The sequence below is a fragment of the Puma concolor genome, chromosome E1 (genome assembly GCF_028749965.1).
Source record: "Puma concolor isolate L17-30 chromosome E1, mPumCon1.1.hap2, whole genome shotgun sequence".
Taxonomy (NCBI): domain Eukaryota; kingdom Metazoa; phylum Chordata; class Mammalia; order Carnivora; family Felidae; genus Puma; species Puma concolor.
This window is the reverse complement of record NC_141680.1, coordinates 23,355,045-23,370,062: the sequence shown is the minus strand read 5'-3', so window position 1 is coordinate 23,370,062 and position 15,018 is coordinate 23,355,045. Positions and strand designations below refer to the sequence as shown.

Genomic DNA, 15,018 nt, shown 5'->3' with positions numbered 1-15,018 from the left:
ATTGTTCCGTGGATTAAAAGAGAGAAGATCCGTTCTTTATACATTGCAGGCAACTCCATGAATGTTCACTTCTACTTTCTGTTAGGATTTCTATTCCAGAGGCTTAAGATGTCTTTCTAAATCTGGCCTTCTCTGTATCTCTTTCCAGGAATATCTACTCTGTCAGCTCTTTTAGAGAGTCTCTGAAAGAGTGAGGACTAAAGTTAGGAACTGGATGATATGGGTAAAGAAGAATGAGTCATAGGACACTCAAAAGTGTTTTTAGAATGAGAGGAGTATAGGCATATATCCAGAGTTACTGTTTGCAGAAATGAATTAATGCCATCCAAATTCAGCCATACGTATCTATCTGGGTGGTAGTGCGCGGGCACTCATGTCAGTCTAGGAGGCTGTAAGGGTGGCCCCGTTAAGTAGCAGCTGACATCCATTTCTTCCCTCATCTCCCGTTCTCCCTTTCGGTCTCTTTTGTTTCTCTTTCCCTCTCTCCTCCCTTTCAAAGTGCCCTTCCTTTCGACTTGCCAATCATGCCCCAGTAATCACAGGCCAGGCCCCTGAAACTCCAGGCTAAAAGAGAGGTTGCTGGTTGCTAACACCTGTCTCCCAGCTAAATGAATAGGCCCTTTTGTGGGCAGGATGTTAAAAAAGCTGATTAGTACAATACTGGCTTAAAGGACCTATTAATGATACAGCATATGTAAATCAGAGAGTGATTCAAAGCCATTTTCAAGATTTCTTTCTTATACCATATATTTATTTTTTATATTGAATTATGATGTTGGTTGAAAGTTTGTGTCTAAACCATGAATCTGTTTATTGCCCAAACAGACTAATTTTTGTCATTTGATTGGGAATCATTTATATTCTAAAGAAGTTTCTACCCTTAAGGGCCTTTGTATTGTTCAGCAAATGTCTAACTGGTGTGTAATACAATTAAAGTTTTGTTCACTGCGCTGCTGACATAATTAGTTTAATTTCTGCTCCTTATATATTTCTCTTGGCAGCTGGGAAATTAAAATACTAGATGTTGCATAAAACTGCTTTTTTGAGGGGGTGATTTTACTGTCAGTTGAATGGACTTAGGCCCCAGGGTACATTTTTTAAGATGTCTTATTCAACTTTCCTGTAATGGTCTTCTTTCTCTCCATAGAATTAATGTATTAAGGCACATAATTGGCTATTTAAGCATTCAGAAGAGACAATGTTTGGCCTTTACCCCATGATTATATTTTTTCCTTACATCTCTTTTGAGGAAATGTGTGTAATTTTTGAAACCTCTAAGTATATTACACTTACACGAGCATGTGGACTTTTGCAAAGACTGGAGAGTGGAGTGGGTTTCTCTGATAAGGTGTATTATTTAATGCCCTCCCCAAATCACCGCTCTGTTCTTTTTAGATCATAGCGTTTGCAGACCTGATGTGAAAGTGGAGAGGCTGAGCTGCCTGGCAAATCCTCCTCACAATTTTTCTATGATAATGTTTCACAGAAATGGCTCTAGTCTTCAGGAACAGAAGTTGCTCTCGAGGAGACTTTACGTTTAATTACTCTAATCCGCCCTTCATTTCCTATAGGATTCTTGCAGAGATTCTCACCAGGCTGCTGATTTCATGGAGTCATGACTTTACACAGGTTTTTAGCTCTGTTAAGGCTTCCAGCCTCTTTTTGTGTTTTTTTTTTTTTTTTTTTTTTTTTAATGGAAAGTGACCTTGGTCTGGTAATTTCTCCATTGTCCTCTCCTATAAAAAGATAAGCAAAACCTTCTTGCAATCTCAGCAGCCTTTTTCAGCAGCTACCCCTCGTGCTGATTTTGAACTTTTAAAAAATTTTGTTGAGCAAGTGTTACTTGACTTTTTAAAGCTGCCCCTCTCTGGTGCTGGGGGCTAGGCCCCCATCTCCCAGTTTAACATGCTCAGGCCTTCTGGAATCGCGTATAAAGACCCAATTTCATTGTCTCTGGGTTGTGGAGTGGTCAGGGCTCCCTAGGACAACTTTTTGTTTCCCGCAGTCCAGTTCTAAAGGGAGGGGAAGCCCATCCCCATTTGAACTACCAGGAGCCAGTCTGATCGCTGAAAACATTTTAACTGCCTTGATCCTCTTGAAAGAAATGCTGAAACTTACAGGAAGTTAGGCCAACTGGAGGCTCTGCTGGCCTCTGAGTGGTTAATGCAGTTCGTTAGTAATCAGCACCATTGTTTATTTGCAACTGCTGGATTATGTTAAAAGACTTGCAAAAAAAAAAAAAAAAGCTTTTCTTAAGTAAATGGAGCATCCTTCTCTCCCACCCCATCTTCTTCATGCTCTACTCATTTGCTTTGGAAAATCTTTCCAGTCTCAGTCCAGATGACAGGCATACAGACGAACAGCACAAGATTTGATCCTAAAATGTATAGAAGTGTGTTGTCCCTCCAGTATTTTCTGTGAATCTTACCTTTTTTCTTTATGATAATGTTTAAGACATCTGCCTGGGAAATAGCCTCATCCTATTTCTGCTTCCAACCTTTTCCTAGGTCCTGAGTCAGTGGGTCCACAACCAATTAATTATACCTCCTCTTGACCATGGTAAACTATTATTTATTGGTGTGGAAGAAGATTCACCAGAGCATAAGGCTTTAATCGAAAATGCTGGACAAAAGGAGCATTCTAGTTTGGAGAAAGAGAGCAGAGTGTTTTCTAGGGCTTGCTCTAGCAGCAGTAGGTCAGCTGAAGTTCAGTTAGTTGGAGGAATCTTTAGTCAAGGATGGTTCTAGGAAGAGGGGGAATTGGTTTTTTTTGTAAAGTAGCAGCCATTGTTTGGGCATTTGGGATTTTTTGGAGGGGTGAAGAGGGAGAGTTAGGGGCTAACATTTTGTACAGTTGGAAGAAGGTGGCAGGAAGAATTGCGGATGCTAGGACCCTCTCAGCCCATAGCGGGAAATTCTTAGTCTTTCAGCTTCTCTCCTGTTTGCCTTGGTTTCTACCTTTTGGGCATGACTGGACTTCAGGTACCGTTCTTGATCATTTTATTTACTGATGGAAGAATTTGCTTAATCATTCTGAGTGCAAGCTGAAGTTTGCCTTCGCCAGTGTTTGCTACAGGACGGGTGGAGCGAGGGGGTGCCTGAATATTCCCAGAAAGCTTGACAAAGGCCACTCCACCTTCCTTACTGCCCTCATCGTATAGTTGGACCCAGCACTCCAGATGAATCTGAATCCTCTACTCCCATGCCCACTGGTCTGATCCAGTTAGGTGTTTCCTAACTCTCTGGGTTGTTGACACAGTTGCGGACCAGCAGCTTGATGAATAGGGACAGTGAGCCAGCCAGTTAATGGGGGACATAAAAATGGTATCATTCTGCCACTTCACCTCCAGATGATCTTCATCAAATTCTTAAACTTTGTGTGATAAAATTTTTGAGGGGTGCCTGGGTGGCTTAGTTAAGTGTCTGACTCTTGATTTCGGATCAGGTCATGATCTCATGGGCTGGGTTTGTGAAATTGAGCCTTGTGTTGGGCTCTGTGCTGACAGAGTGGAGCCTGCTTGGGATTCTCTACCCTGCTTGCAGGCACATAGGTGCTCTCTCTCTCTTTTTCTCCCCACCCCCTGTCAAAATAAATAAATAAACATTAAACATTTTTTTTCATACAGCATATCAACATGTCTCTTGTAGTACCAAAACTAATACTGAAAATGAAAATACACTGACAATTATATTTAAATTGGTTTTTATTTGAGATATAGGCTGTCCATACCTGCACTGTACCTACTTTTGGAAATGCTCATAAACCGTAGCCTGAAATCCTCCTTGTCTCATCTTTTTAGAAACAACACAAACATAAAAATAAGCCACTGGTTTTATTTGGGAGGGATTGCAGAAAATTCAAGAGTCTCTCTCCCCCTCTCTCCCTACATCCCTCTCTCTCCCCATCCCTGCTTGCACTCTCTCTAAAAACAAACAAAACAATTTTGATGTCATAACATGTACATATTTACATGTGTTTTAATTTACATTTGGTCTTCCCAACCAAACATCATTTTTTTTTTTTTTTAACTTCTGTGCCCAACGTGGGGCCCAAACTCACAACCCTGAAATCAAGAGCCACAGGCTCCACTTACTGAGCCAGCCAGGCACCCTCACCAATGTCATTTTTATAAATGGGGAAAAGTTGGGGCATCTGGCTGTCTCAGTTGGTAGAGCACGTGACTCTTGGTCTCAGGGTCATGAGTTCGAGCCCCACATTGATGTAGAGATTACTAAAAAAAAATTTAAAAATGGGGAAAAGTTGAAATTTGTTACATATTACAAATATTATAAAAGTGTATTGGGGCGCCTGGGTGGCTCGGTCTGTTAAGTGCTGGACTTCAGCTCAGGACATGATCTCATGTTTCGTGGGTTCAAGCCCTGCGTCGGGCTCTGTGCTGGCAGCTCAGAACCTGGAGCCTGCTTCAGAGTCTGTCTCCCTGTCTCTCTGCCCTTCCCCCAATCACACTCCATCTCTCTAAAAAATAAACATTGAAAAATTTTTTTAAAAACATTAAAATATGCTTTCTGTAAGTTTTAATATACGAAATTAAAAATATTCTTTACCTAAGATAATTTATCAGGGATTACACACAAATTGTAACCTTTTTTATTCCTAAAAACATTGCTATAACATATAAAAAATATATGGCTGATCTCAAATTTTAGTGTGCCCCATAATCCCCTGGGCACTTGTAAAAAAAATTCAGTTTCCTGCTTCTTAGCCTAGACTTATACAATCAGTGTTTGGGACTGAGGCTTGGGTTTCTGACGACCATGATGATGATGGTGGTGGTGGTGGTGATGCTGAGAAATTCTGAAATTACGAGGCTGCCTTTATTTTGCAGAGGAGGAATTTAAGGCCCAGAGGAGCTTAAGGCACTTTGAATAGCATTGTTCTAGGTGGTTCTGAGGACATTGATAATCACTGTCTCCTCAGCTACCTGTTACCTGTAAATGAAACAGCCCTGAGCTCCCATCCCTGCTTGGGGAGAGAAGTTCCATCACCTGGTGATTTGCTAATTCAGAACCACAGTGTTACTACTTGGAGATTAGGTGAGGGATACTTACCTTTAATATGTTTAAGAATAAGTCAGTACAACTTGCATTTGGTGCCTGGCTCAGGAGGGATGTTTACCTCTTTTGACTAACCACTAAAAAGGAGTTTTCAACCTCTTGGCCTAACTGTGAGTAACTTTACTCACAGTTAATAAAACCTGCTTAAAAGTGTGAGACAAAATAAAATATGGGGATGTGCAGTTTTTTTGAGGCACTAAAGTTTGCGGTGCCTTTTTTAGAAGCTTTTTTTTTTTTTTTCAACGTTTATTTATTTTTGGGACAGAGAGAGACAGAGCATGAACGGGGGAGGGGCTGAGAGAGAGGGAGACACAGAATCGGAAACAGGCTCCAGGCTCTGAGCCATCAGCCCAGAGCCTGACGCGGGGCTCGAACTCACCGCGAGATCGTGACCTGGCTGAAGTCGGACGCTTAACCGACTGCGCCACCCAGGCGCCCCATTAGAAGCCTTTTATAAGTAGTCTAGGAACAAATCTTCCTAGTTTGTGTTGCTGTAATGTCAGAATGAATGTTGATATGGAGCAGGTGGGGATAATCTCTGCAGGCTTTGCATCCTGGTTTAAATTGCCTAGTTGGATAAAATGTCAAACTTGATAGATTATTGGAGCTGTTATTTTGGTGGTTAAACAAAAATGAAACTGTTTGGATGTTCTCAAGGAACACTGCTCCCTGTGTCTGGACTTTGCACTGGAGAAAGTTTCAATTGTTCAGAAGCAATACTAGTTAGAAAATGCAGCTTCTGTGGCTCCTAGCACAGCTGTCTAAATTACCAGCTCTGTTGGGGCCTTTGGACAAGCATTGTTGAACACTTTTGGAAACAATTTACGCTGTTCCCTGAATAGTTGGGAAACCTAGAAGTGGAGAAAGGTATGGCATTGTGTCTAGATTATTCAAGTCAAAACTGTTTTCTTTAAGTGTCTCTCAAACAAATGTCTCTCGCCATCTTTCTGACTGGGGTGGGGTGGGGGTGGGGGGCTGTAAAGAGAGTATGACTCCCTGGGCCTTTCTTTCCTAGTTACTGACTATTCAGTAGGATGGCACGTTGTCCGGCAGTGTGCCACCTACAGAGGACTTTGGTTATTATAACCTTGATTAGGAAAGAAGGATGGAGAACATGAGTGTGAGCATGCAGATGTTTTTGAAAGTCTGTGCCTGCTGTGTGAAGCCTTGAATTTGCACTTTGAACATTTGATTTGGTGAAGGACATTATAAAACTGTCTCGACAAAACAGCCCCCTTTCCTATTGAAATCATATTTTGCCCATGAGAGTTTGGGAAGCATTAGGCCTGCTCAGCAGGATTTATTTTACTCATTCCGTTGTGTAAAATGATACTTTTTTTCTGAACGGAATTGTATGCGTTGTTTGGTGGGAGTCAGGGGAAGGCTTACTCTTGTCTAAAAGTATGAGAGAATTTGGTGGAAGACTGATGAAAAGACTGACATTTCTTTTGCTGTGTTATACTTGTCTTTGTGCCATATTTTACCTGTATAAAAATTACCAACACTCCCTGTGTACTTGCTGTGTGCAGGGACTTAACTATATGAACTTATTTCATCCTCCCAACAGTTTTACGAAGCATGGGTACTAGTTTCTCTGTTCCACAGATGTGAAAACACTGCACAGAGAAGTTAAGTGATGGGTGCAAGGCCACATAGTGTTTGAACCCTTCTGGCTGTGAAGTCCAAGCTTTCAACCACCAGGCTATAGTGGCCGCATGGTCTGCTGACACATCCGTTACCATTACTTTTCAGAGTATGTCTTCAGAAGTAGGTTCTAGTTCATATAGTGGTGGGCTTTGAAATTTCTTATATGTGGGCCTCTTTGTGTGGAATGGTATTTAAAAGGAGTATTAGGTGCCTGGGTGGCTCAGTTTGTTGAGTGTATGACTTGGTTTTGGCTCAGGTCATGATCCCAGGGTCATGGGATCAAGCCCCACTTGGGGCTCTATGCTGAGCATGGAGCCTGCTTAAGATTCTCTCTCCGTCTCCCACTCTCCCTCTCTCCTTCCCTCTGCCCCTCTCCCCTGCTGGCTCTCTAGCTCTCTCTCTTAAAAAAAAAAAAAAAAAAAAAAAGATGTTAGCAACACTTGTTACTTACTAGTTTTAGTTCTGTTAGCACTGAAGTGTCGTTTCATGGTTTATTCCAAATTCTAACATTATAATTGTATTTTTAAAAATTTATTTATTTTTTTTGAGAGAGAGAGAGAGAGAGAAAGTGGGGCAGGGGCAGAGAGAAAATCCCAAGCAGGCTCTGCATTGTCAGTACAGAGCCCAGTGTGGGGCTCAAACCCACGAACCATGAGATCATGACCTAAGTCAAAATCAAGACTCGGATGCTCAACCAACTGAGCCACCCAGGTGCCCCTGTAATTGTATTTGGTGTATAAACCAGTCACCCTTAAAAGCACATTTGGCTAAACAGCTAAAGCTTTGGCTTAGAGAAGGATTTATTGATGGCTTTTCATTTTTCAATTATTTTTTTTCTGGTGGGGGCAGTGTCTTCCTGTTTGTCACTAGGCCTCAATAAATTGCCCTCTACATAAGACATGTAGATGTTCTGACTTCCTGTTGTAAATGATAACGGAATAAATGGTGATAGACCATTTTCAGGAGGAAGTCCTGATCAGTATAGAAAGTAAAACTTTGCTCTCTGGGCTTGAGACACGTGTCCTGCTTCCCCTACGTATGAAACCCTTGAGGACTGGCTTGAAGAATCACAGAAGAAGCATCATTTAATTTTTTTCTGCTAACGTCTCCCTCACATTTTTGGAGAATGCTCCTGAGACTTGTAAGGAAAGCTATTTGTAGTAAGAAGCCTGTCACATGTGAGGTGCCCTACCTGGTAACCACGTCTTTTACAATTTCTTTGTCTTGTTGCTGCAGTGTTCAGATGCTTTTGATTTCCAGCAGGGTCCTTTCGGCTGAATGCTGAGCTGAAACTACAGCAGAATTCATTCTGTATGGGTTACTTCTGCCTTTTGGCTCATTGCTTATGGCTCTGGGGGAGCTCAGACGGAAATACAGGGAGGGATGAGGCACAGGTAATGCCTGAAATGTATTTCAGGTGGTTGGGCCAGCAACTGATCCATGCTTAGAGAATCTTTTTTCTTTTTTTTCTGGCATGGTAGGAACTGCAACATAAGAAGAAATGTGCTTTGCTTTACAAACTTTTCGCCTTTCTGGGTTCCCCGTGGTGATTGGACAGTTGAATGAGTAATTGCACTTTTATAGTCACATCATCCCTAATCCTTGGCAACCAGCGATCTGTTCTCTGTCTGTATAATTTTGTCATTTCTGAAATGTTATGGAAATGGATTCACAACAATATGTGACCTTCTGAGATTGGCATTTTTAACTTAGCATGATGCCTTCCATGCAAGTTGTGTGTTGTAGTAGCCCGTTCCTTTTTGTTGAGAAGTAGTGGATGTGCCACAGGTTTTTTTTAGCGATTCACCTATTGGTTGTTTCCAGTTTTCAGAATGTAAATAAAACTGTCACGGACATTTGTTTAGAGGTGTTTTGTGTATACAAATTTTAATTTCTCTAGATTAAGTGCCTAGGAGTACAATTGCTGAGTCGGATGGTTTATATATGTTTATTTTTTTATTTTATTTTATTTTTATTTATTTATAATAAAATTTTTATTTTATTTTATATTTATAATTCAAAAATGTTTAATTTATACTTATGTATAATTTAAAAATGTTTATTTCATTTTATTAATTTTTACTTATTATTTTAATGTTTTACTTACTTTATTTTATTAATTTTTATTTTTTTAATGTTTTATTTATTTTTGCGAGGGTACGAGTTGGGGAAGGGCAGAGAGAGAGGGGGAGTGAGAATTGCAAGCCTGACAAGGCATGGGGGGGGGGTGTACGGACAGGGACGGGACTTCAAACTCATGAACCATGAGATCATGACCCAAGCTGAAATCGAGTTGGATACTTGGGGGCACCTGGGTGGCTCAGTCGGTTAAGTGTCTGACTTCAGCTCAGGTCATGATCTCACAGTCTGTGAGTTCGGGCCCTGCGTCAGGCTTTGTGCTGACAGCTCAGAGCCTGGAGCCTGCTTTGGATTCTGTGTCTCCCTCTCTCTCTGCCCCTCCCCCATTCACGCTCTGCCTCTGTCTCTCAAAAAGTGAATAAACATTAAAAAAAATTTTTTTTTAAGAGTTGGATGCTTAACCAACTGAGCCACCCAGGTGCCTCAAATTTCTGGTTACTTCTTTAGAAATTTGCCTCAGTGAAAATATCCTTAAATATGCTGAAAATTGATTTTACAATGGCCCTACCATCTTATTCACATAGCTGTTTTTTTGTCAAGTGACCTTAGGTACCCCACTTCTGGTAATATTACTTAGCTTATGTCACTCATTTAAAAATACTAAAATAGCACGAGAGTGTAATATAAAGCAGGAGGTAAACCCCATCCTTATCAGAAGTAACTACTATGAAATGGTTTTAAACTTTTGAACTATATGTGTTTTGTATCTTTTTTCACTCTATGTGTATGTATATTCTGTGTGTGTGTGTCTTCATGTTCCCATAGTCCCCATCTGCTGTTGTGTTAATGCTTTTTTTGTTTTCAGTGGAGAATGTATTATGGGCATTTTGGCTGTGATTTTTTTTTTAAGTGCTTCAGCTTGGGATAGTGTTGTTTTCCTTTTTCTAACCCCTTTTGTTCTCTTATAAAAGGCATGAGAGAAGGCATGAGAGGTACCTTTGAAAGACCTAAACAAAATGTATTTTATTCTTCGTTACATGAGTTTGGGTTGAAATAAGGTTGTAGCTTTATTTGCAAGGAAATCAGCAGAATTCTGGATGTCGGAATCTACCTATCCACTTTATTATAAGTAATGCAAGTTTGATTTTATGAATCTTGAGGGAAGCAAGAGCTGTGAGCACAATAATCTTTGGAGAACGTACAGTCCTTTGGGTATTAGCCTACTCATCAGGGGCTTAATCAGATGGAGTGTTTTCTTAAGTGCTACTGAAATGCACAGTTCAGTCTTTATTTTGAAATCTCTCCTGTCTACTGTCTCTCTTCCATTATTTTGATTACCTTGATGGGACATTCAAGCTGTGCAGCCTTAGTCTTTTATTTCCACAGCCTACACAAGCCAGTTTGAAGATTAACTGTAGGTGAACAGGTAGTTTTATCTACTTGGCCAGAAATCACCCATCCAGATGAGACACATGTCAACAGAGGCCCCATAGACTTGGGCACCTGCGAGAAGGTAACTTAAATCTTGTGGCATTTTAGTGGAAACCAAAGTGAAAAGTCAGAAAGTTTGACTTATGGGAGGCAGGGCATGGGTATGGGAGGTGGCAGGGAGTAGAGAGAGAAAGAGGAGTGTGTGTGGATGTATTTAAAGAGGAGAGTCCAGAGGTACACAGTGAAGAAGAATTGTGAATTCAGGAAATCTTCAGAGTTGAATTACAGAATCTTTGTTCCGAGAGGGTGGTTACTGGGGAATAGGACGTGAGCCTACTAGTCACTTCATTATGAAGCTATGGGAGTTGTTTATGTGATGGAGTTGGAGGACAAGGGCCTGTCCCTGCCCTTCTTCTGTATTAACAACTCAGGAGAGAAAATGAAGAAATAGCTTTGTAAAGGAAATTACACTATCAGACGGTTCCCACATTTCCATCGCCAGGTTTCTAAATTGAGCTGCCCAGGATAGCAGATTGGTCACATTGCTGACTTCCTTTCCCCCCATCTTGTTATTAGGGCCTCCCACTGTGTCCTGTCAGCTTAGGATTCTTCCTTTTCCCATAGGCTTGCTACTTTTTCAATTCCCTGACATTTAGGGATCTAGTATTTCACTGTGACTGAGGTAGGCAGTTGCTGTACCCTCGATATTGGATACCCTTTTGAACTATTACACTGCAGTGGATAATCAAATGCCCACAATTACATTATAGACCAGATTCTGGTCACTGTACCATCAGGGACAGACTCACGTCACGTGCCCTCACACAGCTGGTTGGGGGGTGGGGGGGTGTTGTTTTGCAGCAAAGTGCTGTGAAGCAGGTTCCCACACCTGAACATGAAAGTGGCTCGTTAAAGATTAAAAGGACTTCCTGGTCCTTCTGGCCCCAAGATGGAATGATCTCCGGCATGGCGACAGCCTCTGTCTCCCAGGAGAGGCCATTTTATACAGGAGGTTTGTGCTTCCAAATGTTACAGTAAGCCTGCATTGGCTGATGCTGTGGTGATAAGTTGGCATTTGGGTACTCTCAAGACATATGAGCTATATAGCATCCCATGGTTTGAATTTCTGGGCAAAACTGCCTCATCAGGAAGTCAAAAGCCTCTACTTTCAACCTGTGCCTTTTGGGAGGTTTTATCCTTTGTTTTATTTGACTATTCTGTTGAGTCAAGTGAACTTTAATCTTTACAGCCATAAAAATTCCATTAAGCCCCTTGTACTGCATCCCAGGTGTGAAAGTGTCTCAGAATAATGACTGTGGGTGACAGCTAAAATCCTTGAGTAGTTAGGGTAATAATTGTCTCTGGAGGCTTGAAGAAAATAATGGTCCAGTTGACAAAATAAATACAGTTCAGTTGTTGTATACTTGGTGATTCTTGTGGGTAAGAGGACTAATGTCTGTGGCATACTCAAGGAGACTGTGGCTCATTTTGGTGGTCTTTGAAACACAACTTTTCATTTTATTGTAAACAGTGCTCGGGGAACATAGCTATATGACTGGTATCTCAAAATACTTGAGTCCCACCTGCATCAGAATCATGTGGGAGCAGGAGATGATTATTGAAAATTCTGATTCTGGGGCCTCTCCACTTGGGCTAATCCAGAATTTCTGAGGGACTCGGATGAGAAAGAATTATTTTCAGTAGGCACCCCTGTGGATTCTTAAGTACCCCTAGAGTGGATTCTTGAGTATCCTAAAATTTACTCATTTTTCACATTTAATTTCTGTGATTTATTAGACGATAGATGTTTGATTGATGCTCATCTGTCTTTTTTGAAGGGGAGGTACTCTAGTTTTTTAAAAAAGGTTAGAAGATCCTAGAACTCCAAAGATGAGAATTTGGCAATGTCCCTAATACTCAACAAGCTGAGGCAGCCACTGGTTTCTGGAGACTTGGATTTATCAATTCAACCTCTTCTCCATAAGAGAAAGGATATGGACATTAATAAGATTAATTTTGTTGAAAAGAATAAATGTGCAGTATCCTTTAGGATGTTGGGGAGGGGAAAGTAGGTAAAAGGGAGATGATTAGAGGAAAAAGTGAGAAAGGGAAAAGATTAGTTAATAAATGGTAAAACGTTTAACCCAGTTTTAAATTACCGATACTTGGGGTGCCTGGGTGGCTCAGTCGGTTAAGCATCCGACTTCAGCTCAGGTCATGATCTCACAGTCTGTGAGTTCGAGCCCCGCGTCGGACTCTGTACTGACAGCTCAGAGCCTAGAGCCTGCTTCTGATTCTGTGTCTCCTTCTCTCTCTCTACCCCTTCCCCGCTCATGCTCTGTCTCTCTCTCTGTCAAAAATCAACATTAAAAAATTAAAAAAAAAAAAAAAATTACCAATACTTGAATACGTGTTCCTTGTTAAAACAAAAAAATTCAAATTCTCGCGAAACTAAAAATACCTCCTGGGTCTCCCATTGCAGTTCCCTCCCTGATGTGTGTATCCTCCCATATCTTTTTGTATGTATTTGGTAATTCTCTATGGATTTGGAAGATGACAGAATCCAGAGATGTGAATTTTTTTTTCTCTTTTGACACCTGGCTTACTTAACGTTTGTAACGTTAAGATCTCTTGCAGAAAAAAAAGGGGGGGGGCTATAAATAGCATTACATATTCCTGTTCAAGAAAAACAGTGAGTGTGAGTGTGTGCAGATATCACACACACACACACACACACACACACACACACATATACATACACTTAATCTCTCCTGTGACCACCCATAAAATGTACCTTTAGGTGAGGAATAACTTGTCTGAGTTTTAACATAATGCATTGAGAGAACTTAATAAGCACAAAGCCACAATTATTTTTCTTATTTCTCATTTTCATATAACCTCCTAGTTTTCATATAACCTCATAAAACTTCAAGTGCCTGAAGCCATTTGTTCAGATTTAGCATCTTTTGAAAGCCCTAAATCAGTGTAATCCTCAGCCTTTCCAGTCTAAAAGAAGGAACTGGGATGGGTATGTATGGTTATATTTTGGGGAAATTGATTGGAACTGTATAGAATCCCAAACCAGGAAATGATAATCTGCCATATTTCTCTTCACCTGCTAATGGTGTTTATTTTAGCAGAATTAGGAGATTCTCATGCTTCTGGCCCCCGTGTTGCTGTTTATATAATTTATATTTACTTCCTGGGTATAGTACCATCTGAATTTTCTCTTCCTTTTTTACAGTTACTAATATAGAATGAGCCAGAAGCCTCTAACAATAATGTTTTTTCCAAAAGAGGTTTCATATTTGTCCATTACTGTACGAACCTTGAGAGTTGCTCCATACCAGAATGTTGTTTATCATCAACTACAGAAATATTTCTTAAAATGTGGTCCATGAGATAATGGTTGTCAGCTGCTGTAAAACACTTTTATCATTTGAAAAGAACTAATTAACACATACTGTAGGAAAACTTCTTTTAAACAGCCATTTTCTGAAAAAGAAAATGCTGAAAGGGAGGAAATAAAAGAGAGAACATTTTATAAAACCTTATAAAGCCCAGTGTGGCTATCCTACTGGAATAATGTAATTAAGGGGAATTAAGCAAGTTGGATAAATAATTTTTTTTTTTCTTTAACTAGACCCTTGAAAAGGAATAGAATTAAGTAGCATAGTTATTAAACCCAAAATGTGACGGTCTGCACATACATTTTAATTAACCTAATAACATTTACTGAATGACAGGCTGGGCTGGTAGTTATATCCAGAGTTCATAGCATGTGGGATCTGCCTTGAAGGATGGACAAGGCTTGGAATGGGAGCCTTGAATGCCCATGCTAAGGAAGAGCTGGTAGCCGTGGGAAATTTTGAGCAGGCAACAGAAGGATCTGATACGAAATCTCGTTTCTTTCTTATCAAATGAGAAAACACAGAAAGCAAGGGCTTAATCTTTTGTTTTCTTGGTATAGCACCAAAGCCCGTTCTAGCTGGTCAGGGCAAATTCAATAATAATTAATAGCTGTTGATGAACCAGTCATTCTACAATTGATTATTTAATAAGCTGGCCAATAAATGAGAATCGACCTAGATTTAGGGATTTTTAAATGTAAGTGGTAATACAGTTTTCACACACTCCTGTATTCCTTAAACATCTGGTAGGTGTGCTGGTGGATAATGTAGCTTAAGCTGTGTGTGGCAGCTGATTAAACAAAAAAGCCTTCAGTTATTTCTGTCTTAATTTGAGATTTTGAATTGCCTAAGGAAATAGAAAGTTCAGAGAAGGCCTAGTAGGGAAAAAGAAGAGTGAGCCTGGTCATAGCTGACAAATTCACTCTGATGATTTGACCAGCTAAGGATGACTGGGCAAGTTCCGGAGTCCTCTGACCCAGATGTTCTAATTTGTAAATGCAAAGTGACTTCTTTATCAGCCACTCTGGAGAAATCTTCAGGGCTGTGAACCTGCTACCTTCTGTAATCTTGCTGCCCTGAGCCCCGGGCTGTTCTCAAATGAAACTTTGGAAAGTGACCACTGGAGCCTCCCAGGTAAGGGCTCCAGAGGCAGCCGAGCGACCAGCAGGAGGGCCATGAGGAAGCTGCCCCTAGTAATCAGCACTGGATTTAAAAAAAAAAATCAGTGGGGCGCCTCTTCTTTTTCGAGGTTGCACTTGATTGTGGTTGGCTCAAGCTGGGTTGTTTGGGAAAGAGGAGTTTTGCCTAGCATGAGTCAGCACTGCCCTGGGTAAACCGCCTGCTCTGTTGCAATCTCGCTTACCAAAGATACGTCC

General features: G+C 40.7%; 1 protein-coding gene across 7 annotated transcripts in view; it reads left to right on the top strand.

Annotated features, from left to right (window-relative positions):
- The window catches only part of RFFL (ring finger and FYVE like domain containing E3 ubiquitin protein ligase), a 66,229-nt gene that overhangs the window by 4,914 nt on the left and 46,297 nt on the right, over positions 1 to 15,018 (top strand). Inside the window, exons 1-2 of one of the 7 annotated variants that reach the window (XM_086686641.1) lie at positions 7,180 to 7,917; positions 10,188 to 10,314. The exons of 3 other annotated variants lie outside the window; for them this stretch is intronic. The gene's annotated coding sequence lies outside the window, so the exon portion shown is untranslated. Of the gene's footprint in view, positions 1 to 7,179; positions 7,918 to 10,187; positions 10,315 to 10,406; positions 14,777 to 15,018 lie in introns of those variants that run through there. 3 more of the 7 variants (XM_086686640.1, XM_086686643.1, XM_086686639.1) reach the window with 3 other exon arrangements.